The sequence below is a fragment of the Pelobates fuscus genome, chromosome 1 (genome assembly GCF_036172605.1).
Source record: "Pelobates fuscus isolate aPelFus1 chromosome 1, aPelFus1.pri, whole genome shotgun sequence".
Taxonomy (NCBI): Eukaryota; Metazoa; Chordata; class Amphibia; order Anura; family Pelobatidae; genus Pelobates; species Pelobates fuscus.
In genome coordinates, this window is record NC_086317.1 from 62,835,106 (window position 1) to 62,862,974 (window position 27,869).

Sequence of the window (27,869 nt, forward strand, 5' to 3'; positions counted from 1 at the left end):
ATTTGATTGGCTGAGGTCAATCAATCTTGATGGGTTCGTGAGATCATCAAGATTGATTAACTTAAGACTGACGATCTCAGCGAACCCAATGCTGAGATTATCAAGAATGATGATCTCAGCCAATCCAATGCTTCTCCATAGGGAAGCATATGGAGGCTAGTGCACATGCGTGCCAAATCACCGCTCCAATCAAATGCTCTCTTTAATTGAGAACCGAGTCTGACTCAGTTTTCACGTGTGGAGCGCCTCTTGTGGCTGTTAGTATTTTTTTAACCCTGCAATGAAAACATTGCATTTTTAGCATATCCGCAATGTTTTACATTCAAGGGTTAAGACGCCAGTGGCCCTGCACACAGATGAAATGCGCTGGGTGCCGTTACTATCCCTTTAAATTAACCAGAGACAAATTAAATGTATGATATACATGATGTAGTCCAGGTAAAATTTTGAGATAAACAAATATAGTCCCCATACCCCTCTCTGATCCTCAGCTGTGTGGGTGCTCTATTCTTCTGTTACACCCACCTCTGATCCACCATTCACAACTCCTGTGCTCTGCCCACTGTCTTCTATTTGATCTGCTAGGGAAAACTGTTTGACTCCAACACGCTAGCTTTGTTGCCATCATGCAAGGGTCTTAAAGGGACACTGTAGGCACTGTGACTACTTCATCTCATTAAACTGAGTATAGTGTCTGGAGTTCCCTGGTACCATCATTTAATTCAGTATTAAACAGTGTTTCATGCTCTCATATTTTAATGCTAAATGTGAGTCCCCAGCAGCCCTTTTGTGCTGCTTTGGCTAATGAGGAGGCATTAGCCTGAGCAGCAATCGGCAGCTGTGATTGGCTGAGAGTGTCTGCATTTAGCTTATCAGAGCTTGAACAGTATGACTACAAGGAAGTGTGTAATCGCTGTCTTAGCCAGACCTCTAGAAGGGGCCGGACTGTGGGTGGCCTAGGGCCCGTATTTAGTACTGTGCCAGGGGACTTCAGGCACTATAACCAATTCAAAGAGAAGAAATGGTTATAGTGACTACAGTGTGCCTTTAACCCCTTAAGGACCAAACTTCTGGAATAAAAGGCAATCATGACATGTCACACATGTCATGTGTCCTAAAGGGGTTAAGACAGCGACATTCGTCACTCCTATACTCCCTACACAGTGCTGGCAGTAATGGCTAGTGAGTTATCATAGCAACCATAGGGCATGATCTGTGGTTTCTATGTGTGGAGATGATTAGGACCAACTAACGAAGAATTGACTCCCTTGTGGGAGAAAGATCTATTTTATTTTTTTTTACCACATCTACTTCACAACTATTACACCTGTAAAAATCAAGAGATGACATACCACCTAATCTAGACAATAATATCCTGTTGTTGATGTTTGGAGACATATGCCAATGCGGCATTTGCACAAATTGCCTAAAGCCGTTGACAATGCCATATCAATCAATATCTGGATTTGTAGCGTTTCCTAAATACACATGTGATTTGTGTGCTTGCCAACAGAAACTAAATGTATTGCCTGGGCATCTAAGAACTTAAACAGGCTTTAAGAAAGGTGTATCACTCCGCTTCCCTATTATGTGAGCCAGATTGGCATACTGCCTTGACTGGCTCACACCATGCATTTCAATGCACATTTAAATCCATAGTTTTGGATGAAAGGGTTACTTTCATATTGGTAGTAGACTGGAAGTTTGTCTAAATTAAGCAACTGACATTTGACTCTGGGATCAGATAAACTGTTTTTTAAACGGAAAATAAAGAGAACTAGAAAGGTACAAAAGCCAGAACATGAATACGTCATCCCTATTTGTAATGGAATAAAACAGACCAAAATACATTTTCAGTTTAACATAATAAATCTAGGTTTCAGCCCAGAGTTTAGAATTCTGTAGATTAAAGCAGAGTGCAATTATAGGATTACGGTTCTCTGTGGGCATCAGGCAACGCTCCCTTTTTGGGCAACAAAAATAAGGTTCTGCATGTCAGTCCACAATATTTGGTTCACAATAAAAAAAAAAAAAACAGGTCTTTGCATCTGGAGGTAATTAATAGCTACAGAGTTTTATTCCACTTCAAAGATGACTCTCTCCGTAGCTGTAATGTAGGAAAATATGCAGAAATGAATTTTCATAATTTATATAAATCCTAAAATAATACCTGTCCCATGCACTGTCTCTCTAGCTGCTTTCATGCAATGTAAGTAGAGCCAATTGTCAAATATCTGATGATACAGTTAGTGCAGCAGTGTCATGTTTTGAAAGATTCATAATGACTTCCATTGTCTTTCACTTTTTTGGTTAATACTAATTGAGACAATTGGAGGAGCTTCCACTAAAACATCCTGCCATCTTCCTTCTGCTGAATTCAAGCAAAGACCCCAAAAGTGCAGTTTTAAATTCAAATACAAAAATCTACATTGAGAATGCCTACCTCCCAAGTGACCCTATTTAGGAGGGGGGATTCCTTATTTTGGACCCAAATCCCTCTGTACCTTTTTTTTTTTTTTTTTTTTTAATTCTTTATTTTATTTGTGCAAGGTGATAACACATCAGGCTTACAATGCCACAACAGCTGGAGTAAGCAGTTATGCAGACATAGTGTTACAGTAGTTAGGCATTAGAAGGTACTGCGCAGTTTTATATATAAATATTATTGTCGTGTGTCTGGTGGTTTCACCAGTTCCGCTTATCAGTAAAGGTGCGGTATAAGGTTAAGTCGAACAATACAATATGAAATTACATATGATTAAGTGTAGGGGTTGAGACGTTGCTAATCTGGCTTACAGTGCTAACACAGCCTGGATGAGCATTCAATTTAACATTATATTAGCTAGACATCAAATGCTGCTGCAAGTTGTTATTTCTATTGTGCACCTTTTAGATTAAGTAGTTATGTTAAAGCTTATGCGGAAAATGCTTTATGAAGTATGGGTAACATAGCTTAGTCAAATAGCTTTACGTAAGAGCATTAATCATGCTTAAACAGTATACGAACAGGGTTAAATTCCCACTGGAGCTGCAATCACAGTGTTTGAGACCTGTATGGCTTGTGACGGACGACTCCTCCCTGGGTAAGCACAAAGTCCTGCATGCTGGATCTTCAGTATCAAGCGTCCCTATTTTCCGCTGGCTGTAAGGTGCTGTCCGACGGTCAGAGGAATGGGTCAGGAAGCGAGTATGTTCGTGGTGGTGGGTATTGCTTATGACTGGCAGCGGTGTATCAGTCCTGAACTTGGGTTGAGGTGTTCACCCTACCCCAGTATTCGGGACCAGGTGAGTGTATACCTGAGGGGGGGCTGGGTCTGCGTGCTTTGAGGCGGCCCTCCCGCCCCAGGCCATGTGAGGGGCCCGCTTGAAATGGCCACAGACTCTGGGGCTCCTGTCCGAGTCCAGGTCTTTCCCGTGTAGGGTGCGCCAGAAGCCCCCGGTGTGCTTGCGCCTCTTGTGACAGGGAGCTTTCTGTGGTGGTGGACAGAGCGAGGGGTGTTTCCCCTTGTTGGCCCTCAGCCCGGGTGGGCCCTGTCTGCTTGTGGTCTTGGGTCGTGGGTTTTGAGTGCCCCGAGGGCGTACCTGTGCCAGCTGCCCCTTACCCCCTTGTTGGCTCCCCCGGCTTCGCATACGTGTGGGTTCAGTTCGGGCTTCAAGCTTGCCCAGAAGCGGAGGAAGAGCTCGTCGAGCCTTTGTTCTAGGCTGACATGTAGGGTTGAGATGTTTGGTGGTTCAGGCAAGTGCAGTCTTGCGTGTCCGTCCGCCATTTTGTGGGAGCGCATGGCGGTCCCGGCCCGCGCCGTCATCGCCACTCGCTGGAGTTGAGGATAGGTGAGGCAGCCAGTGGGGACCGGGATAAACCCCGCCGGTCCAGAGGGGGGAGGGGGAGATGTCTGTGCCCGCAGCAGCCCGTGGCAGTGGGGCAGGGCAGCGGCCGTCCGCCCCGTCCTCTGCTCAGCTAGACCGTGATCCGCGGGAGGTCGCTGGATCGACCCGAGCTTCAACTTGTCTGTCGTGGGGACAGGCAGCCCTCTCTCCAGAGTGCCTTTCCCCTGTCTGCAGTCTGCTTATCGCTTGATTAGCTTTTATTTTCCCGTTTTAGGCTTCAGGAGTCAGGAGCTATGGGAACCTGCGACTGAGCAGTTCAGCGGCTTGACCCCGCCCCCCTCTGTACCTTTTTCTACCGTGATGTCCTTGTTTTCTTGGAGCTATTGTTGGTCTGTGAGAGTGTATAAAAGAAGTCAATAACAATAATACTTACAGAATGTGTATTTACAATACATTAAATGTGTTTACAAATTACTCTATGTAAATAAGATACAGTGTTCCTCTTTTAGTTAAATATATGGTTATTAGCAAGCCACCTAAAGTTTGTCAGTTTGTCCATTGTGTTTATTCAAAGGGAAGAAGGGAATCTTTAGTGTCTTAAAGGGACACTATAGTCACCCAGACCACTTCAGCTCAATTTCGGGGAAACTGCTATGTTTACATTTGGGGTTAAGCCAGCCTCTAGTGGCTGTCTTCCGGACTGGAGTGGCCAGTGAAGTGATCACTAGGCTGTAATGCAAACACTGCATTTTCTCTGAAAAAGTCAGTGTTTACAGTAAAAAGCCTGAAGGTAATGATTCTACTCACCAGAACAAATCCAATAAACTGTAGTTGTTCTGGTGACTATAGTGTCCCTTTAAATAATACATCTGCTATAGAGTGATTAATTGTAACGAGAGTTGATGTATCAGAACCCTAACTGGCTAATCCTCACATCATTCTTTATGTTATCTACTTCTCAATGCTTTTCATTTTTCATTTTTAGTTGTCTTTCATATGCTCAATATGATATATCATGGGGGGGGGGGGGGGGGGGGGGGGGAGATGGGATATTCAAAGATCCTCACCTCCACTGTGAAAAATCTGTCAGAGGTTTAAGTAGGAATTACAGATAAAATGTCATAACTTGCTAGATGCAATTAGGAATATAAACATTTTAGGTGACAGTTTCACTTTCGCCAGTTTCGCCAGTAAGCCTAACTTCAGTAGTGGGGAAAGTGATGGAAACCATGTTAAAGGATAGGATTGTTGAACATCTAAAAACACATGGATTTCAAGATCAGAGACAACATGGGTTTACTTCAGGGAGATCATGCCAAACTAATCTTATTGATTTTTTTTTATTGGGTAACTAAAATTATAGATCAGGGTGGTGCAGTAGACATTGCTTACCTCGATTTCAGTAAGGCTTTTGACACTGTTGCACATAGAAGGCTTATCAACAAACTACAATCTTTGAGTTTGGATTCCAATATTGTTGAATGGGTAAGGCAGTGGCTGAGTGACAGGCAACAGAGGGTTGTAGTCAATGGAGTATATTCGAAGCTTGGGCTTGTCACCAGTGGGGTACCTCAGGGATCTGTACTTGGACCCATTCTCTTTAATATTTTTATTAGTGATATTGCAGAAGGTCTTGATGGTAAGGTGTGTCTTTTTGCGGATGATACTAAGATATGTAACAGGGTTGATGTTCCAGGAGGGATAAGCCAAATGGAAAATGATTTAGGTAAACTAGAAAAATGGTCAGAGTTGTGGCAACTGACATTTAATGTCGATAAGTGCAAGATAATGCATCTTGGACGTAAAAACCCAAGGGCAGAGTACAGAATATTTGATAGAGTCCTAACCTCAACATCTGAGGAAAGGGATTTAGGGGTGATTATTTCTGATGACTTAAAGGTAGGCAGACAATGTAATAGAGCAGCAGGAAATGCTAGCAGAATGCTTGGTTGTATAGGGAGAGGTATTAGCAGTAGAAAGAGGGAAGTGCTCATGCCATTGTACAGAACACTGGTGAGACCTCACTTGGAGTACTGTACACAGTACTGGAGACCATATCTTCAGAAGGATATTGATACCTTAGAGAGAGTTCAAAGAAGGGCTACTAAACTGGTTCATGGATTGCAGGATAAAACTTACCAGGAAAGGTTAAAGGATCTTAGCATGTATAGCTTGGTGGAAAGACGAGACAGGGGGGATATGATAGAAACATTTAAATACATAAAGGGAATCAACACAGTAAAGGAGGAGACCATATTTAAAAGAAGAAAAACTACCACAACAAGAGGACATAGTCTAAAATTAGAGGGGCAAAGGTTTAAAAATAATATCAGGAAGTATTACTTTACTGAGAGGGTAGTGGATGCATGGAATAGCCTTCCAGCTGAAGTGGTAGAGGTTAACACAGTAAAGGAGTTTAAGCATGCGTGGGATAGGCATAAGGCTATCCTAACTATAAGATAAGGCCAGGGACTAATGAAAGTATTTAGAAAACTGGGCAGACTAGATGGGCCGAATGGTTCTTATCTGCCGTCATATTCTATGTTTCTATGTTTCTACTTTAACGCAAATAGAACATCTATGGTTTGCATGGCACCAACTAAGAAACATTAGTAAACCTGAAGTAATACACATTTTTTTTATTCCGAAGATATTTTTAGTGGAGTTTACAGAAGGGATGCATCCTCCAGTTATGAATCTTGCGGTTATCATCAAAATCGAGATCACTTAAGTGTTGTGGTTTTACAATTTCGCCTTGTTACATTAATCAAGTACTGTGCCAAAACATGCTCCGGAGGCCTCTGGGACTTCACATAATAGGGAGTTTACAGCCAATTTGCTACATTTAGGCCAAAATATAAGAGCTGTAAATAAGCATCAAATGTATGTCTGACATTTGCATCATTTAATGCAATCATGATTTGCTAAAGGAACACGATAGCATTAGGAATATAAATATGTATTCCTAACATCACAGTGTATAGGTTACAAACCTATAGGGTTTTTTTTTTCCCTCGCCATGGTGCTTTCCTGGAACCACCTCCTTGACGGAGATCATCAATCCTGATGATCACAGCCAGCCCCATGCGCTGATCAAAGTTTAATTCAGCCGTTTTAGGAGGAGTTCCTCTAGTGCAGGCTTCTCCAAACTCCAGCCCTCCCGATGTTGCCGAACTACAACTCCCATGATTCTCAGACTATTTCATTCATAGAATCATGGGAGTTGTAGTTCAGCAACATCTAGAGGGCCAGAGTTTGGGGAAACCTGCTCTCGTGGCTGTTAGTGTTACAGACACTAGACGCATGTAAGCCCTGCATAATGGCAGGGGTAACTGGAGGAATGTTTCCTGCAGAATGGAAAAGTTTTCAGTTGCAGGGTTAAAACAGGGGCATGCCAGCCAGACCCCTTCATTGAGGTGAAACTGTCTTGGTGCCTATGGTGTCTCTTTAAGAACAACTAAAAAAACATTTATATTGTAAAAGGTATTCCAAGACATAAAAAAAGAAATATAAAAAGCACACACACGAGGAATAACAACAAGTAACAAAATAATGAAAAGGACAGAATATGAATATTCAAATAATTAAAGTATAAATCAAATGTACTAAACGTGAGAGGTTTGAAATTGGGAAAGGAGAAGGTGAATTCAGAGCAGAGCCATGTCATCAGGTGTTCCAGGTTGTAAGGAAATAATTTAAATTTGTATATTAGGTTAATAAAGTGGTTTTGGTGCATATATGCTGTCCTTTTTTCTCACTGTAAAACTTTGCTGCAGCAATGACTAAGTTTGACCAAAAACACACCTCTGATGCCTGTCAGATAAACAGCTGCTAGAGCTATATTCAATTTTAGAAGATCTTCACATTCGGAATCATGAACAGCATGATATTGACAAACAAGTCTAATGCTGCTCACAGAGAAAGATTTAGTTCTTCTCTATGAGAAGTACGGGAAGGAAAATGGCTTATTTCAGCACATTTTAGAAAGTGTCCGATTAGAGCAGAAATCGTCAGGATTGCCAATCTCACCGTAGGGTTGCCGTGGCTTTAGTGTAATCAACACACACACACAAATTTATTATAAAAATATTTGTAACATTTTAAACACCATATCAAGCTGGTTTGTATTGATAAAATTCCAGTTGCTGATATAGGCCATTCCTTATGAGCATAATTACAAATTACAGTGGGACCTTGGTTTACGAACTTAATGCGTTCTCTGAGACGTTTCTTATTGCAAAAAAATTGTAAACCAAAACACAGTTTCCCATAGGAATGCATTGAAAGCCAATTAATCCGTTCTGGAGGTCAGGGAAACAAAAGTCAAAATGAGCCGGCATGGAAACCAACCCACAATGCAGAACACACAAAAGGCATGCAAACGACGAAGCTCCGCTCCCTACCTTTCCACAGCTTGAGAAATGCACCCAAAAGTCCCAAAACAACTGCAAACAATTTCCAGAATGGCTCCAAAACTCTATGCAAAAGCTGCTCCAACACCTCCACACTCGACGCCATGTGCTACCCACAGGCTCCAGCATGCAGGGGGCGGCGCTATAAACCTCCCAGGTTCAATGCATCCTGGGGAAACTTGCTTTGTATTGTGAAAAGATTTGTAAACCGAGGCTTTATTTTCAATGGTTTTTTATTTGTAAACTGAAAATAATGTTAACTGAGGCGTTTGTAAACCGTTGTATAACCATTGTATAACGATTGTATAATGATCTATACTGCACTAGCCAGCTAAAAAAAAAGTTAGGAGCCAGTTTTTTTTTTCCATGACAAAAACACAATTCGGGACATTATGGCCACCAGAACCACTGTAACTTAATGTAGTGGCTCTGGTGTCTATAGCCTGTTCCTTTAAGCACTGTATTTTTGCTGTTGAAAAACACTGTCTCCTACCTAAAGTGTCTCCTATCTTCATTTAGCATTTCCACGCTCTGAACGTTCCCCATAGAGATGCATATCTATGAGGAGATGCTTATTGGTGCAGCATTTTGCCACGCATGCTCAATAGCTTCCCAATGCTTTCCTATGATCATCTCAGCTATGGAGGTGTGCCAGCTGCGGCAAAACAGTCACATTGTTTGCGGGGGGGGGTGGGGAGAGAAAGGTTAAAGTGCCATTCCTAAGCGATCGGAGGGGAGCTGGTGACCTAAACATACACATTAACTGACAGACAGATACATATATAGACACACACATCAGACACACTGACAGACATATGTACACGCACTCAGACAGACAGACAGACAGACATACACCAAGAGGCATTTGTACACACTCACTGACACACTCTCACAAAGTATATATTTTTATTTGGTACATTCAAATAGATACAAACAGAAAAAAAAAAATACAGATTTTACCACCCTTTTGTTACCTACCTTGTGGGCACAGGAGGATGGTTACCCCCGGGATCCAAGGGGACTAGGAACAGGTTACAGTGGGGCTGCATGCGGCTGATGGGAGTGGGCTGCCGCTGGTCCGGACTCCTCCCTTCTGTCTCTGTATCTCCGTGCGCTGGGAGGAAGTGAACCAACTGAACTATGTCCCCCTGGATTGAACCAGCGCAGGGAATTGGGCTTTGCCCTAATGAGTGGGCGGCTTAGTTCTATTAGGCGGGCGGGTTTGCCCTTGTGGATGGGCAAGTGGCTTTGCCCTAATGGGCGGGCGGCTCTGCCGAATGAGGAGCACAGTGAGCAGATATGTCAATCTCAGCGCCAGTCGGAAGTAGTTACAGTTCCCTTCACTTCCTTCCAGCGCAGGGAGGATGCATATGTCAAATGTCATAGTGTATCATTACTGTATGTCTTCCCCTAGCATTAAATATTATTGATCCTTAAGGGGTTAATGCAAAATCCATGTTTGGATTCAAAGAATAAACTAGGAAATCTATTACTCTTAAAATGTTGTAAAGATTTCCTTTTAGAGATGGCTCCGATCTCAGCGCTCACAGATTTTGCATGTGACTGAGCAGGCCCAATATGCAGTTATGCTTCTCTCTTTAATTAGAAGGATGTCGTGATTTTGGGAGAGAGAAGGAACTTTAGAATTTTATTTAACTAAAACAAGTCAGTAAACCTATGATTAGTTGCCAGGGGAACCAAGCTGTGTTTAGTAGTGTAGGAGGCATTGTGGCTATGTTTGCCTTGACTTTCCTGCAGTTGCGGCTATATTTTTATACAATTATTTGCAGAAATGACGAACACTCGGCAGCAAACTATAATCTCATAAAACCTCCAGTCCAATAAAAAGGATCCCTGTTTAACAGCAAAACTGAGCTCTTCTCTGATCTGTTGTGAATCCCAACCTTCCATTGTTGGGGATTTATTGGTAGCAGATTTAAAAAAAAATATAATGAAAAGCTTCTAGATTTTCTTGCACATATTTCATATATTTCATTCTTCATCACTTGTGGCAGTTTTCTTTCATTGTATATTCAGCTTACCCAAGGTCTGTTTGTATACAATTAAAGAAACACTCCAAGCAACATAATCACTACAGATGTCCCCTTAGCAGAGAGTCCAAATCCCTTTAACTAATTATTCAATCATCTTCATATGGGATTGTTACAGGAGTAAGCTGTTACAATACAATATTGAGAATCCGAAACAGGAAATACCAGACCCAGGAGACGCTTAAATGCCACCTCACCCAGATTGCATCACGCATTCGATTCTCTGTATGAAGAGTACAGCCTGCTCCAGATACACCATACTAGAATATGCTTGGCACATTCAATAAGGAATCTAAAATTAAACGCCCCCGTGATCAATACGATCTGAGATCTTAACTCCGTGCTACCGGCAAATTAGATTGCCTGCTTGAAAGGTTGGATTTTTTTTACATTATTTAACAATTTGCATACAAAGCTAAAATAAACAAAACACATTTTGGTCAATGTAACCATATATAAAACAACGAGATAAAAAGGTTGAGATCAACAATACAACTAAATATAAAATGTATATATGACCAATAAATAAGCAAAACTTATTATTATTACAATTCCCTCTTTAAATTATTGTAAAGCGCTGCAGAATTATTTGGTAGTGCATAGATGCCAATAAGAACAACAACAACAACAGTTTTTTGTTGTTGTTTGTTTGTTTCTTCTACAATTTTTTATTATTTTTTTGGTTGGTTTTGCAACTGTCCTTAAAAGCACTGGTTTTGGGACACAGCTCCACCGTGAGGCCTGACCTTGGCTTCTTTCTTGCTCTGTTCTTCATCTCTGGTCCAACAACCCTCCCACCGATTAGTTAAACACAAATGTTAACTATTAACGTTTCCTTTCCAATTCTGTCCAAATTGCTACTTGGTTAAAAATGTGTATACTGCAGTCAAAAAAATGTTAATTTAATTTTTTTTTTTAAAAAAAGCACATTTTAGTACGCACAGTAAAATGACAAACAATTCTTAAATAAAAAGTGTATAAATCTGCAAAAATAATGCAAAAATTATTCTAAGTCACTAATTTTACATTTCGAAGAATAGACAAAAGCATACAAAAACTGGTTGGTTTTTTAACTTGTGAACATGGAGGTTGGTAAATGCAGCAATCACACCCATTGGTGAAGAATGACAGTTCTAGTTAATCATTAGCAGCTAGAACGTAGCGTGCTACCATTCTGTACAATGCCGCATGTCACATAACAAGCTCTGTGTTTACCAGCATCTTATCAAAGTTATTTCATGGAATTGTTTTCCGTCACAGCAATATATGTGCACAAACAGGAAACAAGACAGCAGAACTATTTTAAACAAAAAAGAGAAAGGACTTTTTTTCCCCCTGTTCTTCCCATCATTACTTACAGGATTGTTAAGTGGTTACATCATCAGGCTATAAAATATCGTCCCGCAAGGAGCACCCCTTTATGGAGAGAAAGAGGGAATGAAATCCCACAACGTGCTGGTTCTCTTAAGCGCACAGCGACTTTATTTGCGATATAAAACGGCTTTATCACAGCTAAACCCATTTAGGACAGAAAGTGTCTGCAAGCCTTGTTATTTTACGCAGGGAGCAGAATTAGAAGTAGATCAGCTAATAACTCAATAAAGTTTATTATCAATAACAAGGCATGGGGATTCTGTAACCCAAGCCTTTTACACATTCTTTGTCGTAGCCCTGTATTGTATGACACATTTTTTTACAGAGTCTTGAACTTCAGCTTGGAGCCAGAACACATTAATAAACTTTCAAAAGTTCTGGCTAACTTTAAAGTACACTAGTCAGACACAAGCGTGTCTGTACAACAGAGCTCCATATATGGCAGTGCAATGACGTAATGCTCTATAGGCTTGGGACAAGCAAAGAGGCTATCTCTCATTGTTTGCAGTGTGGTGGAATGTTCACATCGTTTATGCCTGGGAGAACTCAGTGTCTCCAACTCCACAGTCCCCTTATGGGGCTGCAGCCACAGCTGGGAACTCTAACCGATCATCTTAAGGTAAGAGCTTTAGAAAGATGGGCTTTACCAATTTGCTTTTCAAAGTTTCAGATCTGTGGTCTATCCCCAACTAAATTACTTAGATGCTGCATGTTAAAAGGCTGCGTGTATATTTGTCAAAACTTAGAGCCTTATTAAATGAATTGTTAATGCTCTGTTTAAACAGAATATGAACACACTTCACTTTTCCTACATGACTAACCCTATACACGCTACAGTACATACATATTTAGAGGCACTTATTCACACTAGATGTGTTCTGTGCTTGCTCAATATATAGTTATATTTGATGCTTTCCTTTTTTTTATTATTATTATTATTCCCACATCTGCTGTGACAAGCGTCTGTGGATGCGAAAATGCATTTAAGCAGCAGTACACAGGTACTTGACAATTTGCAAGCATATCTGTGTTTCATTTTAAAATTGAAGCCATGCTACGCTGACAGACCTGCATTTAAATAACTGCATTATTGTATCTTCTAAGTGGCAGAGCGGTGACTGTCATTAGGTCCAAACACGTTGTGATACTTGATATTACTAGGTGATCCCCTGCATTTTTATAGCATGTGATGTTTAATGCTTTGTATGGTAGAGGAAAGGACACGAGAAGGCTTTGCAGGGTGTTGCAGAGCACTATGGCATTCAAAGAGTTAACCACAGCATTGCTGGGAAGGAGGAGGGGTAAGGGGGAGACATTCAAGTTACTCATTATAAAAAGTTCAAAAAGGTTGATCATGTACATGCATTTTTATTATTTCATAAAGAATCGTTTCTCAATGTGAATTGAAATAAATTAAAAATTGAAATAAAAAAAAGACAGGTTGGGAAATCTGTACTTGAAAAATGGATTAATATGAGTAAAATGTTAACAAGAAAGAGTTACGTGCAAAGCTTAATGATGCTGGAAATGTCTAAAGCTGGTTGCAGTCACCATAGTAACTGCTTCTTAAACATAACCCCCCAATAGAACCTTTCATGCAAAGAACAAATATCCAGCAACTCAAAATGTGGCTGAGGGGATAGTGAAATGAAAAGCCAGCAATACTATCAAACGCTATTGTTCTAGTCCAGACTACACAAAATACTGGACAGACACGATTAACCTCCACCCGGAAAAGACGTTTTTTTGGTTTTTTTTCAGTTAAGTTCCATGGGGTCGGGGGACAGGAAATCTTAATTAACACAGAACTTTATTGGAACGCACTTCATGGAAAAGAAATGATCCCCTACGTCTACTGCTACGGGAAAATAGAAAGAACTGGTTAAATGATTTACAGCGTCTATAAGCTGTTGTTTCCTTGGAAGCATTGTTAGGAGAAGCGTAGCACTAGAAATGTTTAAAACGAACACTGAATATAGTGAGATATTCAGCTAGCTGTGTAATTAGAAAGCACAGCCTGGCCACTTTACAGGGTGCAAAGATATTCTAGGAGCACACAGCCTATATTGCAACATAAACATTACGACATCAATTATCCAGGTAAAAATACCTCTGGTATGTGAAAGTCTTGGGATACTTTAGGATAGCAAGTCTTGGTCTTACTTTAATTTAAAGTATGGTTTGATTCAATTAATAGCATTCTTTGGGGGTCAAAAGAGAAAAAGTTTTATTCAAACTGTGCATTGGTGTTACCCGACAACCAAATCTAGGAAGAAAGAAAGAAAATAAGAGGACAAATAAGCAGAATTGAGAAATTCAAAAACTTGCTTATTTTGTGGAATTTTATTTCCAATTCAGAAAAAAGTTATGAATTCGTACATTCGTAGATAAGGCATTCGGTTTTTCCTCGAATGAATAGCAATTAATGTAATTTGAAATTAATCTAGCTCGCAATGAAAACATGTGTTTGGAAAGTTTATAGCAATGCATAGATTTGCTCTTGTTTTTTTGGTTTTGTTTGCAAGGATGTATGAACGTTGTGTTCTACTCTGTTACCTGTTTCAATCAATGTACATTGCTAGACACCGTGAAACTGCGTTATGCAAGAATATTAGTCTTATTGGATGACATCTGTTTATTTTGGCTTTAATTTCATCTAGGTATGCATCCAGATAGATTATCTAGAAGCTGTATGTGAAGACACTACTTCATGTTTTTTTTTTACTTGTAAGAAAGTATTCAGGAGACATGGATTTCAGTTTCACATAGGAAGCCCTAGAACCCAGCTAGTTAGTACATAGACTATCATGGGCAATAAGTAGCCTGGGGGATCTGTCAGCTTCAGTAAAAAAAAAGTCAGTCAAACACATTATTCCCCCCTAAGGGACATCTTTAAATAATAATGTAAAACAGGCAGTAATGTACCAAAAAAACAACATGCAAGTATAGCTCAAGACCCTTCTTTAAAAGGAATGATTAGTCTGGTTGTGGGGGCTACACGTCTGTATCATTGTGTCTGCATGCATATTTGGCTCAGGGAGGGAAATGGGGAAGGACTTGTCTTGTGGCATTTGCTTTTTTTTGTAGAGCTACCTTGTCCAAATCTTTCCCCACTGAGTTCTACTACTAACAAGCTGGGTACTAGAGCTCCCAATCTCCGTAATAATCCCTACAGAGCCCTTTTACTAACAAGCTGTGTTCTAGAGCTACAATCTATTTTCCCCATGGAGCCCTTTTACCAATAAGTTGGGTTCTAGAACTGCAGTCCCAGTAGAAGGGTACCATGGGCAGAGTATCTGAAACTGACTCTAGAACCCAGCTTCTTAGTAGAAGGGTTCAATGGGAAGAATATCTAACAAAATGTGTTCTAGAGCTATTTTCGCCACGGAGTCCTTCATCTAACAAGCTGGAGTTCTAAAGCTACAAGTCTCTAAATGCATCCCAAAAGAGATATTTTTTTATCAACAAAACAGGGTTCTGGAAATATGACTCCACAATTCCACCTAGGTGACATTTGGGGGCTGACGTGATGTTCTAGCATCTAGCACCATTGGCAGCCAAACCACTACTACCATTGCGGACAACAAATTCAAAAGCAGTTTTTAATACTATTGATTGTTGCAGAAAAACTTTTCGTAAAAATATAATTTCACAGCAATTAGTGCAGGGAATTTGTGCATTATTATGTGGGCACATTACCCCCGCAAATTCCTCTGTTTATAAACCAAGAAATCACTGAAAAATGAGAAGCCAGTTTCCATTAAAGTGGTTTAAATCAGTTTGCAGGAGCCAATATTTTTTTTTAAGAAAAATGTCTATTTGCTGCTTCGATATCCTAGGAACCATCTGCAGAAGAAACAAGACTGCAGCCAGCCGGCTGCGTATCATAACATCCCTTAAAGTCATCCCAGCTGTAACTCAGATGGTCTGGCAAAGGGGAACACGTTCTAATTCATATTTCCAGAATTCCCATGTACAGTGCTCTGAACTTTCTGCTGAAGTTATCAGCTGAGGAACCTCTTTGAAATAACCAAAAAAAAAAAAAAACTTTTTTTTTTTTTAAATTACATATTGTTTGTAGGGAGGAGGTCCTGTCCTTTCAGAATGAAGATATAATTACAGGGTAGAACACAAAGAGATAAATTCACTAAACCAGGATTTAAAGGGAAAAAAAAAACCTGACAAAAGAATTGAATATTTTAAGCAAAATATAAAAAACAGAGCTGGACAAGTAGCTGATGGAGATGTATTACATAATTTGTTTGGCTACAGGTTGTCATCTTTTTTTATTTCCAATTTAATGGAAGATCTCAATGAAAAAAAAAAAAAGCAGACAAATTTTTATTTTGTGTGACATAATACACATATGGTGGTCATCAACCACAATATCGAAAATATTAAAGGACCACTCTAGGCACCCAGACCACTTCAGCTTAATGAGGTGGTCTGGGTGCCAGGTCCTTCTAGGGTTAACCCATTTTTTCAGAAACATAGCAGTTTCAGAGAAACTGCTATGTTTATGAATGGGTTAAGCCTTCCCCCTATGTCCTCTAGTGGCTGTCTCACTGACAGCCGCTAGAGGCGCTTGCGTGCTTCTCACTGTGATTTTCACAGTGAGAGCACGCCAGCGTCCATAGGAAAGCATTATGAATGCTTTCCTATGTGACCGGCTGAATGCGCGCGCAGCTCTTGCCGCGCGTGCGCATTCAGCCGACGGGGAGGAGAAGAGGAGGATCGGAGGAGGAGAGCAGGAGGAGATCTCTCCGCCCAGCGCTGGAAAAAGGTAAGATTTAACCCCTTTCCCCTTTCCAGAGCCGGGCGTGAGGGGGTCCCTGAGGGTGGGGGCACCCTCAGGGCACTCTAGTGCCAGGAAAACGAGTATGTTTTCCTGGCACTAGAGTGGTCCTTTAAGATTGACAGGTACTTGGATCCCAGTATTTACCCAACCCACCTACTAAATGGACCAATGTCATATAATAAATCCTTTACAGCATCTCATTGCTCTTTAAAGGAACACTCCTATCACTAGAACTACTACAGCACACAGTAGTGGTTATGGTGCCAGAGTAGTCAAACCTTTTGTGAGGGGTTTTACAACTTACCAGTGGTCTATCTGGAACCCTCAGTCCTGTAAAGATGGACGCTTCTGCAAGGAGCTTCCATTAGCTCAATTGACTTATGTCCTGCCATGCAAGTCTGGCTCATTGGCTGACTGCCCAAATAAATAAAAAATCACTGCTTAGTAGATATACCCCAAATGAAAACGTGCATGCATTTAATTATGCTTTTTTTTTTGTAGGTATATCTAAAAGCAGCTTACAAAAACTGCAGTTCCCTTGTCTGCAGCCTTTGCAAACCCAATGCAGCTCAATGAGAAGTTTTTGTAAGGCAGGTGCTCTGAGCAATTTCTGCCTCTTGAGTTTAGCTCCACTGAGCTAATAAAACCAGGAAGTAACAGGACCTGATGTCTGCATCAGAAGATAAGGGGGTGTAACCAGGTTACTTTATAAAAGTGCCAATTTCAATTGAAGTCTGCACTATTTCAAAAACGAAAAAAGGGGACACAATCTTCACATATAAAGCTTTTCAGCAAGCTAAAGTGCTTTAGGGGTCTGGAGGCAGATGTGAAGTATGTTGTCAAGCAGTTCGAAAAGAGTTTGACTACTTTCCAACTAGTGTGCCAGGACATGTGTAAAGTGTCTATAGCATGCCCCTGCAGTCTGTAAACACTGCCTTTTCAGAGTCTAGTGCTGCACATTGTGTAGCACTGATGTTCAGCAGAGACACTGAACACTCCCCATAGAAATGCACTGATTCAATGTATCTCTATGAGGAGATGCTGATTGGCACAGTGTGGCGCATTGGTGCACATGCCCAACAGCCACAGGAAAGTATTGGATTGGTTGAGATCATCAAGACCGATAAGCTCAGCCATAGAGGAGGGGCCAGTCATGGTGAGACCGGAATGACGAGGGATAAAAGTTGAATAAAGTAATCTTTGTACTACACAGAGAAGGGGGTCAGAGATTTAAACAGTTAGTTTAACACTATACTGTCAGGAATACAGTTTTGTATTCCTGACACTATAACGTTCCTTTAAAATCTGCAATTGGATAACTGCAATGGCATTTTCCATTCTAGGAGAAAAAATGGCAGAAAACTATACTTTCTCCAATATTTGTAACACTGCTACTTTGGCCTACATTTACAGTTTGCTCATACGTTCTCCACAGCTCTGGCGTAGTGCGTAAAACTTGGAAGCATGCCATATGTGAACCTGCCACAAACTCTATAAGCTCTTCACCCAGATCATCTCATCCCCACGGAGTGGTCTGGGTGCCATGTCCCTGTAGGTTTAACCATGCACCTGAAAACATTGAAATTCTGTAGGAGCGTTCTGTAGGAATGTTTTCATTGAAGTGTTAACATGTCTCTTGATGTCGTCTCCCTAAGTTAGACTCAGCTATTCAAGTAAATGGTTTCAAAGTGACCATTTGATTGGCTCTGTGCAGTGTTTCGCCATACATGCGCACTAGCCTCCAGGCTGAGATCATCTATACTGATACTGTACTCACACGGCAGGGGGGACTCTAAAATAGGTAGTTGAAAACTATAGCATTCCTTTACGTTTACCAGCATAAATTAAGCAAAACAAAAGGATCCAATTTGGCCGTGTTAGTAGAGCCTCACATCATTTTCTGTGCTGTTCTCAGTCACTGAGGAGGTTAAAAATGTACTGCTCTTTTATGGGTATATTTAATTCCCTCATTTCCTCACCCCATTAGAAACTATTGAAGCATTTATATGAATGAAAAGTGCAGTGGAAGACAGTATAAAACATTAAGAGTGTCCCTTAAAATACCATATTCAAAGATAAAATCTGCTTGAACCATAGGAAGCTGGCTGATTTAGAATCTGTTGGCACTATATAAATGGCAATAATAATAATATAGATTTTATTAAAAACATGACTTGCATGCAGAAGGCTTATGTAACAGGTATTTACGTATGGGGGGAAAAAAACATCAATACAAACCAATACCTTTTTTTTTTATGTAAAGGAATATTTAGTATAAAATAATTACTTACAGAAGTAGATCAAAACACAAAAGTAAAAATGATTTCTGACCTCCATTTGTAGCGCTGCAATACATATTTTATAAATATATATATGCTCAGGCAGATCCTCTAAATTTGTCTACACTTCTGCTTTGCCAGTGGAGTAAAGGCAGATTTAGTGCCTGATGAGTGACAATATGGTTAAGTGGTTTTGATAAATACTTTGGAGTTGTGAAGAGTGATATATCACTCTATCAGTGTTGTCTATGTAAAAGGGAGGATGCACAGGCGATGCGGAATATTAAGGGGAATGCTGATGAAATACAGGTGGTGCCTCTGACTCATGTACAGTTGCACGCCACATGTGGATTTCAGTGAAATGACATCATCCAATCAGAATTTGGATGACACTAGTTAAGTTTAAGCAAGGAAGGAGAAGAAAAAAAAAATGCCTGATCTGACTGGCTGGTCTACAAAGGACTATCAGGAAATAATAATCTGGTTAGCTGCTTTGTCTTGAATGTGGGCCCATCGCACACAAAGGAATCAAATCAGGAGATAATTTGTCAGGCTTCTGGTATTTTTTCTTCTTTTTTACACTACCGGTTTAAATTTCTCTTTAAAACGCACACGCACACGCACACACGCACACACGTATTACATTTGCTTAAAATGTGCAATTCCCTGGTCAATTAGCCCAAAATTAAAACCGTCTCTTTTAAACGCTTGTATTACTTACTTTCATTTGCTTACCTTTGTCTTTAATATTTACACTTGGTGGAGAGAAAGGAGACTTGACATGTCAAGTGGGTAGATAAAGTTAGACAAAACATATTTTCACTTAAAGGACCACTATAGTGCCAGGAAAACAAACTCATTTTCCTGGCACTATAGGGTCTTTAGGGTATTTTCTCTTAAACTGCTATGTTTACAGCTGCAGGGTTAACCCTAGATGGGCCTGGCACCCAGACCACTTCATTGAGCTGAAGTGGTGTGGGTGCCTATAGTGGTCCAATAAGGCAGCAATGAAAGTTAAAATGTAACTCTGGCAAATTTTACCCCTGATGAGTGTGACAGCAATTTATAAAACAAATAAAATAAAAATTCTAATAATTTATTTAGCGGCAATATTTCTCACAGCACTGTAGAATAGGTAAACAAGACAAGACTGTATTGTTCTAACAAGACATTTCTGACTTATGGGAACAGTAGTAATAGTGAAAAGGGCCCTGCCCAAATAGGTTTACAATCTAAAGCTCATGTCTAGGATTTTTACATAGAGCCCCATTTTGTACACACATGCATGTGCGACAGTATATGGCTGACTCAGCCACTGACAAATAAACCCGAAAAAAGATGGCACTGAGCAAAATGAGCATCAGCTCCCAAGTAATACCAGAGCAGATATAGAACCTAAAATACATACAAAGACCCCACAAATAACAGTTCTGCTTTGATATATATCCAACATATCCTGCCGCACTGTACCATGTATGATAGGAGAACATACTAATTTACAAAAATGGTAGTGTGTACTTGTGATAGCTTTCCAGTGGAAGTGCTAAAGTGCAAAACTATTCTGGACAAAGAAGCCTGAAAGCGAACACTCTGCTAAATACACCATTAACATGGTAAGAGTTGATACAACAAAGTGTAAGTTCATACTAACATCAGGAGGGCTGCAAGCGCAAACACGAAAAGTGTTTTAAACGACCCTTGACGTCCTCACGCTATGCATGAAGACTTCCAGCGTCGCCGGAATCTCCATAGGAAAGCATTGAATAATGCTTTTTTCTATGGGGAGGTCTAATGTGCACGTGTGCCCATTGCCGTGCATGGGCATTAGGTCTCTCCATTAGGTCTCTCTGCCGGGTGATGTCTCTCCATTAGATCTCTCTGCCGGCTGAGGTCGGCGGGGGAGGAGCGTGGGCGGAGCCTGACCCAGCGCCGAGGGACATCAGCGCTGCATTCAGGTAAGTCACTGAAGAGGTTTTAAACCCTTCAGCAACATGGGATGGGAGGTAGGGAGGGAGGCACTGCAGGAACCTGCAGTGCCAGGAAAATGGATATGTTTTCCTGGAACTGACGAGTTCCTTTAATCAAAATAAACATTCCTAGTATTTGGATACCATCTCTTTCCACATCTGTCGCCACCAGAAAATAGGATGCTGGAATGTGGAAGGCATGCACAGGGCTGGATTAACCCCTTAAGGACCAAACTTCTGGAATAAAAGGGAATCATGACATGTCACACATGTCATGTGTCCTTAAGGGGTTAAAGGAATATCCCCAAATGTTGTAGAATTACAGCTACCATGATGCTTTGTCAACCTTCAGAATGGATAAGCAGCATGAAAGTTGCCGTTGAGTAACTCTACAGTTTGTCCACCCTGCATTAACCCCTTAAGGACCAAACTTCTGGAATAAAAGGGAATCATGACATGTCACACATGTCATGTGTCCTTAAGGGGTTAAAGGCATTACAGGACTGTCGGGAGAGTTTCATCTAAGTTGATGAATGCAACTATATTTTAACTTGTACAAAGTGCATGAAATCATAAGATTCTGATATGGAAAGGGGACATGTCAGGGTAACCAAAGCTACCATGGAGTGGCTTTTTAAACCTCGGACTTGTGGGGTTTTTGCAACAATCCCCCATGTTACACATCCACTTAGTAATGGATAAAGCCATCAGAAATGGCAACGTTTTGGATTCTCGCAGATTTGGACGATCATGCAATTCTGCAGATATCCCACGGATCTTCCTGCATAATGCATTATCACACAGAAATTCCATTCCCCCAGCAGCTGTCACAAGTGTTGTGGCTGCTGGAAAATGGTATTGCAGACAAACAGAAGCTCTTCCTTTTTCCACAGTACTTTGGCTCGTGTATTTCTTCTGATTGTACTCCCTAAACGCTTAGTCCATGAAATGCTGTACTGGGCATTGGGGAACATGTGAATCCTAACATTAGACAATATATGTTTATACATTTACTTGTATGTAGATTAACGTTACCTGGCATGCTTGAGTACCAACTTACGGCTAACAGGTTGTTGTTTTTTGATATTGTAGAAAATGAGTTATCGGTGGCATCCTGGTGTCGATTTACATTAAAAAGCAATCTGTGGGACTTATTTTGGGCATCACGTTTTGACATTTCAGCGTCCTTAATACTTATGCTTGATACACTGTCGTATTTGGACACATACAGAGTATATAGAGCTCAGAGTGACATATTGTAATGGTTTTTATGCTTCTGAGAGTAGCCAGCTGGACAAAGCAAGTGAGATCATCAAAGCAAAGTCATTGAGATGTTTTCAGTACAAGAAAGCAGAATAACTCTAAAAATAACTACAGTACCTCAATCAGTGACTTACATTGGTACTGCATCTTTCCTGACTCTCACGTCACCCCTATACCAGTCCTTACGCTGGATTTCCAGGACTCAATTCAAGCAACTACTTTGAATCTCTTTTTATTCCCTTCTCTCTGCGAGTGACCTTTTCTTGTCCTCTGTTCGTTCCCACACTGCTATTTCTTATATAGAATGCCCTATTGCATCCAAGTATACTTTCCTCTAGTCCTTTAAAGGATTACTCTAAACACCATGACCACTTCCGTTATTTGAGGTGGCCGTGGTGGTGGGATTATGTATACAGAGATATTGTTAATGGTGTGCTAGGGGAAAGTTGCACTCCCAGCATAAGCAATATGTTGCACCTGCAAGAGGAAGTTAGCTCTCCCTTCCACCCTCCCTCCCTGTGGGTGTTCCCTCCAGCCTCCCTCAATTGCAGGCCGATTTTATTTTTTTAATAAACCCCTCCTTCTCCTTACCAGCCCAGAGACATGCATGTGCTTTGAGACAGCAACTGGTCCAATCACAGGCCTCTACATCAGAAAGCAGTGATTGGACTGCACGCGGTCACTGTGACGTGAGAGCTTGGCGCTGGATTCCAGGTAAGTAAAAAAAAATTTGCAGGTTTTACTGCAATTGGAGTGGGAGGTGCATAGTGCCCGACAGGTAATAAGTAATTCTTTAAGAAGTCCATTCCACGTGCTTTCCTTCCACTTTACGGTTGTTCCACACACCACTTTTACAAGCTTAGCTAGACACAGGTATCATGTTGATCAACCTTTCCACCAATCTAATACTTTGTTCTTCCTCTTGTTTTCCTTCACGTCATCCTCCTAATTGCAAGCTCATTTGAAAGTTAAAATGTAACTCGGGCAAATTTTACCCCTGATGAGACATGGACCCTCCATGCTTGAAGTGGCGAGTACCTTTTAAGGCCTGGCTTGTAGTGCAGGACTTGCAATTTGTAGACTCTGATAATAGTGGCACGATCATCCAATAAGAGATGGACAAGATCCAGGGAAATTACCCTGTGCAGACAGAACTAGTGGGTCTTCAACATGTTTATGCAGGGAACAGGGCCAGGGTACAAAAGCATTGTGTGCTTTGAGTAATTGGTGATTTTTCTTTTCTCCTTTGCTTCTTTTAAATGGCCATATTGAGCACCATAATAACTTTATATTACAGCATGATTCCATGGATAGAAAATGGCGGCCCATTGTACAGCGCTATGGAATTTGCTGGCGCTATATAAATAATAAATAAATAATGAGAGCAGACATTTGCAAAAAGACCTGCAGTGTAAGAATACATTCAGAACCATCAGTCAGGCATCCCAATATGAGAATTTTGAGGCTGACTTTAACAGTTTTGTGTGAACGACACACTCACGACTTGGGCTGAGCTCCTTGCAGACAGCGGCACTGCCTAACTCTTAGCTAAACTCAAAAGGCAGCAATTGCCCAGAGCAACTGCCTTGCGAAGACTTCTCATTGAGCTGCATTGGGAAGTCTGTGATTGGACAGCCACAGAAAGTCTGGGCGGGGTCAGAAGAGGAGGGCTTACAAAGGCTGCAGACATCTTAACTGCAGGTTTTGCAAGCTGGTTTTAGATTCATCCACAAAATGCTAAATTAAATGCATGAATGTTTTTGTTAGGAGCAAAACTAGTAAATAGTGTTTTTTTTTAAATATATATATATATATATATATATATATATATATATATATATATATATATATATATAGTTTTTGTTTTTTATTTAAACACGGAGTTATCCCTTTCAAGAAATGTATTTATATATTGTAAAAAAAAAAGAGTTTTGTGTGAAAACACCTATTTTTATTGTTTCTTAAGTAATTGTCAGGAATTCAAAGTAAATATCAAGTTTAAAACAAAATAACCAAATTGGAAAAGAAGTACAAGCCAGCCATGCTTTCAGTTTGACTATTTTGGTCTAGAATTAAAAACAAAAACGCTTAAAATGTACAATTCACACTGTAGTGGTAGTTTTGCAAATTAACAATGGCAGTTTTACTTACCGCTTTGTGGAGAAGTGAAAACAGGATTTATAAAATTGAGGCCAAAAACATCCGTGTTGTAAACATAGCCAAGTAGAAGGAATTTGTTTGGCCTAAATTCAGTTTCCATGTCTCGTGAATAAACCCCCAGTAAAACAGCATGTTGCCATAGGTTTGCCATAACATACTAACCATGAACTAAGCCTAACCTCGGTCCAAAAGCTGGGAAGGCTCATTAGCAACAGGGCTAGTGATATATGGCATTGCCTGTGACAGCATAGGGTGAGCGCTGAGATATACACACTCTCTACATTAAGTCTCTGCTCCATCCCATCATGACTGAACGCTTCACTGGAAATACTGTTTCCACTGGAATAATGATTATTTCCTTAACAGTCGTAGATTATCTCTCAGATGTTTTCTACAGCATCGTAAGCTTACACAATGAGAACAGATCATGATCATACTTGCAAAATTATGGTTTTGTTTAATGGAGGAGTGGGCTCGGTTTTCATTTCGCATAAAGGGACACCATAACCATTTATTTTCCTTGCATCGATTACAAGGAGTCCCCTCTGTCCCTATCTCCCTGCACTGTTGGCTTTAACAAAGAATTGCTGGTTCTGTTAAGGCAATCTTTAGATTTGCTAAAAACATTAACTTGACCCTGTCTAAGTGCAGGAGGGTGCATTCATGTTGCTTTTCTAGGTCTTTCGGATTGATTGAGTGTTTTATTTCCCTTCTTGAATCCTATAGTTAATATAGGTATTATTTGATAATAAAATGTACTTCCACTGGCGATTATGCCATGCAATTATCGTCCTGTATCCAACCTAAGGTTTTGGTGTTATTGAAAAACCCAATCTTTAAAAGAACACCAAGCACCATAGGTTCGATGTAGTAGTTATGGTGCCAGGAGTGCGTTGGTGCCCTCCCAGATTAAGTAGTCTAACCATTTATGAATAGTTTGACAACTTTCCTGGGGTCTGCTTGGAGCCTACTGTGGTTTCTCCTGGAGCCAGGAGCTCCTGCAAGAGTTTCTATTCGCAGTTTTGGTGTATAGATCATGCTCCTGCAGTCTCACTGCTCAATTATCTGCTATTGCTCTGCCGCAGCTACACTTGGTACACCAACTTGGCACTAATCTGTAGAATTGCAGCTAAGATTCTGAAGTGATGCCTAAGTAGCTGCATACCATACTGTAAGAAAGATGTTGCTAACCATGACATCTCAGCTATAGGTTTGCTGTGCATCATAGGATATGCAGTACAACACAACTGAACTAGACATCACTGTTGTAGCCTTTACATTGGCCATGCCATTATGATTAGACCAATGGGAATCCTAACAAGATACAGTCTGCATCAGTTTGTGCAATTAAAAAATTATAATAATAAAAAATTTAAATTTAAAAAAAATTGTAAACATGAACGGATTCAGTAGAGAGACGAGCATGGAATTTCGATTTCTGCAAGACCCTTTTACCACTTTATAGCGGGTAAAATAAACTATTCGTGCTATCTATCCTTTGCCGCTATGGGGCACAAACGTTTATCAAAACACAGGGGGAAGACTGAAAACGTTTACAAATCTGCCATTTTACAATAAATTTTGTCCTACCTTTTTAGAATTTACAACAATTTGGTGTTTACAAAACAAAATTTGGCTTAATGAAAGTTTAAATTCTACTCGAAGCAATCATGTTTTTGACAAGTTTCGGAGTCATTCGTTTACGGGATCTCCTTCGCATCCTAAGAATACATTTCTGTATTCAGTATGTAAATTTTTACTTAAGCACTTGCTGTCGGTGTCCAACACGCTTTCAACCTCCTGTGTTCCTTTTTGAAGCTTACGGTTGTAGTTGCTCTATTGATAGATTTTTCAAGACTGCAGCAAGTTTTGAAGTTAGTTTTTTTTTTGGTTGCTTTGTTTGAGGAGTATCCAGGAGTTTAGCGAGAAATGAAACATAAGTTGTGTGTTTGTATGGTGAGCTTGTTAAATTGGATTTACAAAAAAAGAAAAGTGAAGTAACCAATGTTCTTCACTTTTCTTTATCAGCCCTCCAGAAGGGACTTTTTAAGTAATCCAGCCACAGTCTCAAAAAAAAGTTACAAGTGTGAAAAATAAAGAGGTTTTATTAATCGATCCGCCATATGCAGAGCATGGATACGAGTTTTTACACACGAGAACACCTCCTTGTAACATCGCGTAAGACTACAAGCTCAGGGGCAGTAATAGGCTTTGTTTAGCACACATGCCTATCAGGGCTTTATGAAGATCCGTTGTAGGATAACCCATTCAAGCATCCCGCTGTTTAGGAGCTTGTGGTATGTGATGTCATGGGAGACGTGAGCATATCTGTGGGAGAGCGATGTGACAACTGGACTAACCATCAATGCCAAGGCTGCTGGCTGAGGGAAGCTCTGGCAGAACAGAAGAGAATCGGAACATCTGGAGACTCCATCAATACATCTAGTTGACAGGGAAACTGGCAAGCCTCCCAAACTGACATCACGAAGTGGGAGTATGGGGAATTAAGTATTGAAAAGAACAGGAAAATGATGAGTGGGAGGGCTTTTTACTCTTGAAAAATATCTTCTGACTTTTGCCATTTGCTGTTGCAGAAACATGTTATATTTTAACACAAATGTAATTGTGTAAAATGCATTTTATGCCGTAGAAGTCAGAAAATTCTGTTATTTTTCCATAAGTAGACGACTTGAGCAAGGGATATCAGACGGAGTACATTCATTTTTGCATTTGGCAGACTAAAGACTGAGAATGGAAGCTTTTTACTAAAGATTTCCCTGGGTTATTTATGAATCCGATGCTTGACCAAAGAATCTTGAAGTTAAGTCCAGAATGGACGAGCTGGAGAAAAGAATGTATTATGGCCTAAAATTGGTAATTCCTTGGATAAATTCTGACAATACTTGGTTTGCTGAATAACCCTGTGTGTGAGGACAAGAGAACATTTACACATAAGGGACTGCACATTCCCAATTAAACACTATATATCCCACCAGTCCAAAGACCCCAAGGTGGCCAAATCCCTTGCAAATGTTAATTTGAAAGTAAAAGATTTGGACATTTCAGCTGAAGTTGCAAACTTTATGCAGAAACAAGATACAAAGTGATAACGCTCCATCCACAGTGTGGTCAGCAATTGATGCTGAAATATCTAGATCATTTATATATTAAAGGGACATTATAGTCACCAGAACAACTACAGCTTAATGTAGTTGTTCTGGTGAGTATAATCATTGCCTTCACACATTTTAATGCAAACACTGCCTTGTCAGAGAAAAGGCAGTGTTTATATTGCCACTAGGGACACCTCAAAGTGTTCACTCCTCAGATGGCCACTGGAGGTGCTTCCTGGCTCAGTGCTGCACAGTAAGCAGCAGTGCCGTTTAGCGTATCCACACTCTGCATGAGGACGCTGAATTTTCCTCATAGAGATGCAATTGATTCAATGGATCTCTATGAGGAGGTGTTGATTGGACAAAACAATGTTTGACCCCGCCCCCCTGTCAATTTTAGCCAATCCAATGCTTTCCCCATGGGATTGACTAAAATTTGCAATTCTGATGATGTCAATAAGGTGCGTTTTAATAACCTTTAAGAGGGGGAGGGGGGCTAAGGTGGGGCAAGCCACCTAAAAGGTGGTGTTTGCACTATAGGGCCAGGAATACATGTTTGTGTTCCTGACCCTATAGTGTTCCTTTAATATATATTATAATATGTATATTAAAAATGACTGCAAA

At 40.4% G+C, this 27,869-nt stretch overlaps 2 protein-coding genes across 5 annotated transcripts in view; one reads left to right on the forward strand and one right to left on the reverse strand.

Annotated features, from left to right (window-relative positions):
* The window catches only part of CMSS1 (cms1 ribosomal small subunit homolog), a 292,216-nt gene that overhangs the window by 229,942 nt on the left and 34,405 nt on the right, over positions 1–27,869 (reverse strand). The window lies entirely within an intron of this gene.
* Positions 1–27,869, forward strand: part of FILIP1L (filamin A interacting protein 1 like) — a 242,365-nt gene that overhangs the window by 188,150 nt on the left and 26,346 nt on the right. The window lies entirely within an intron of this gene.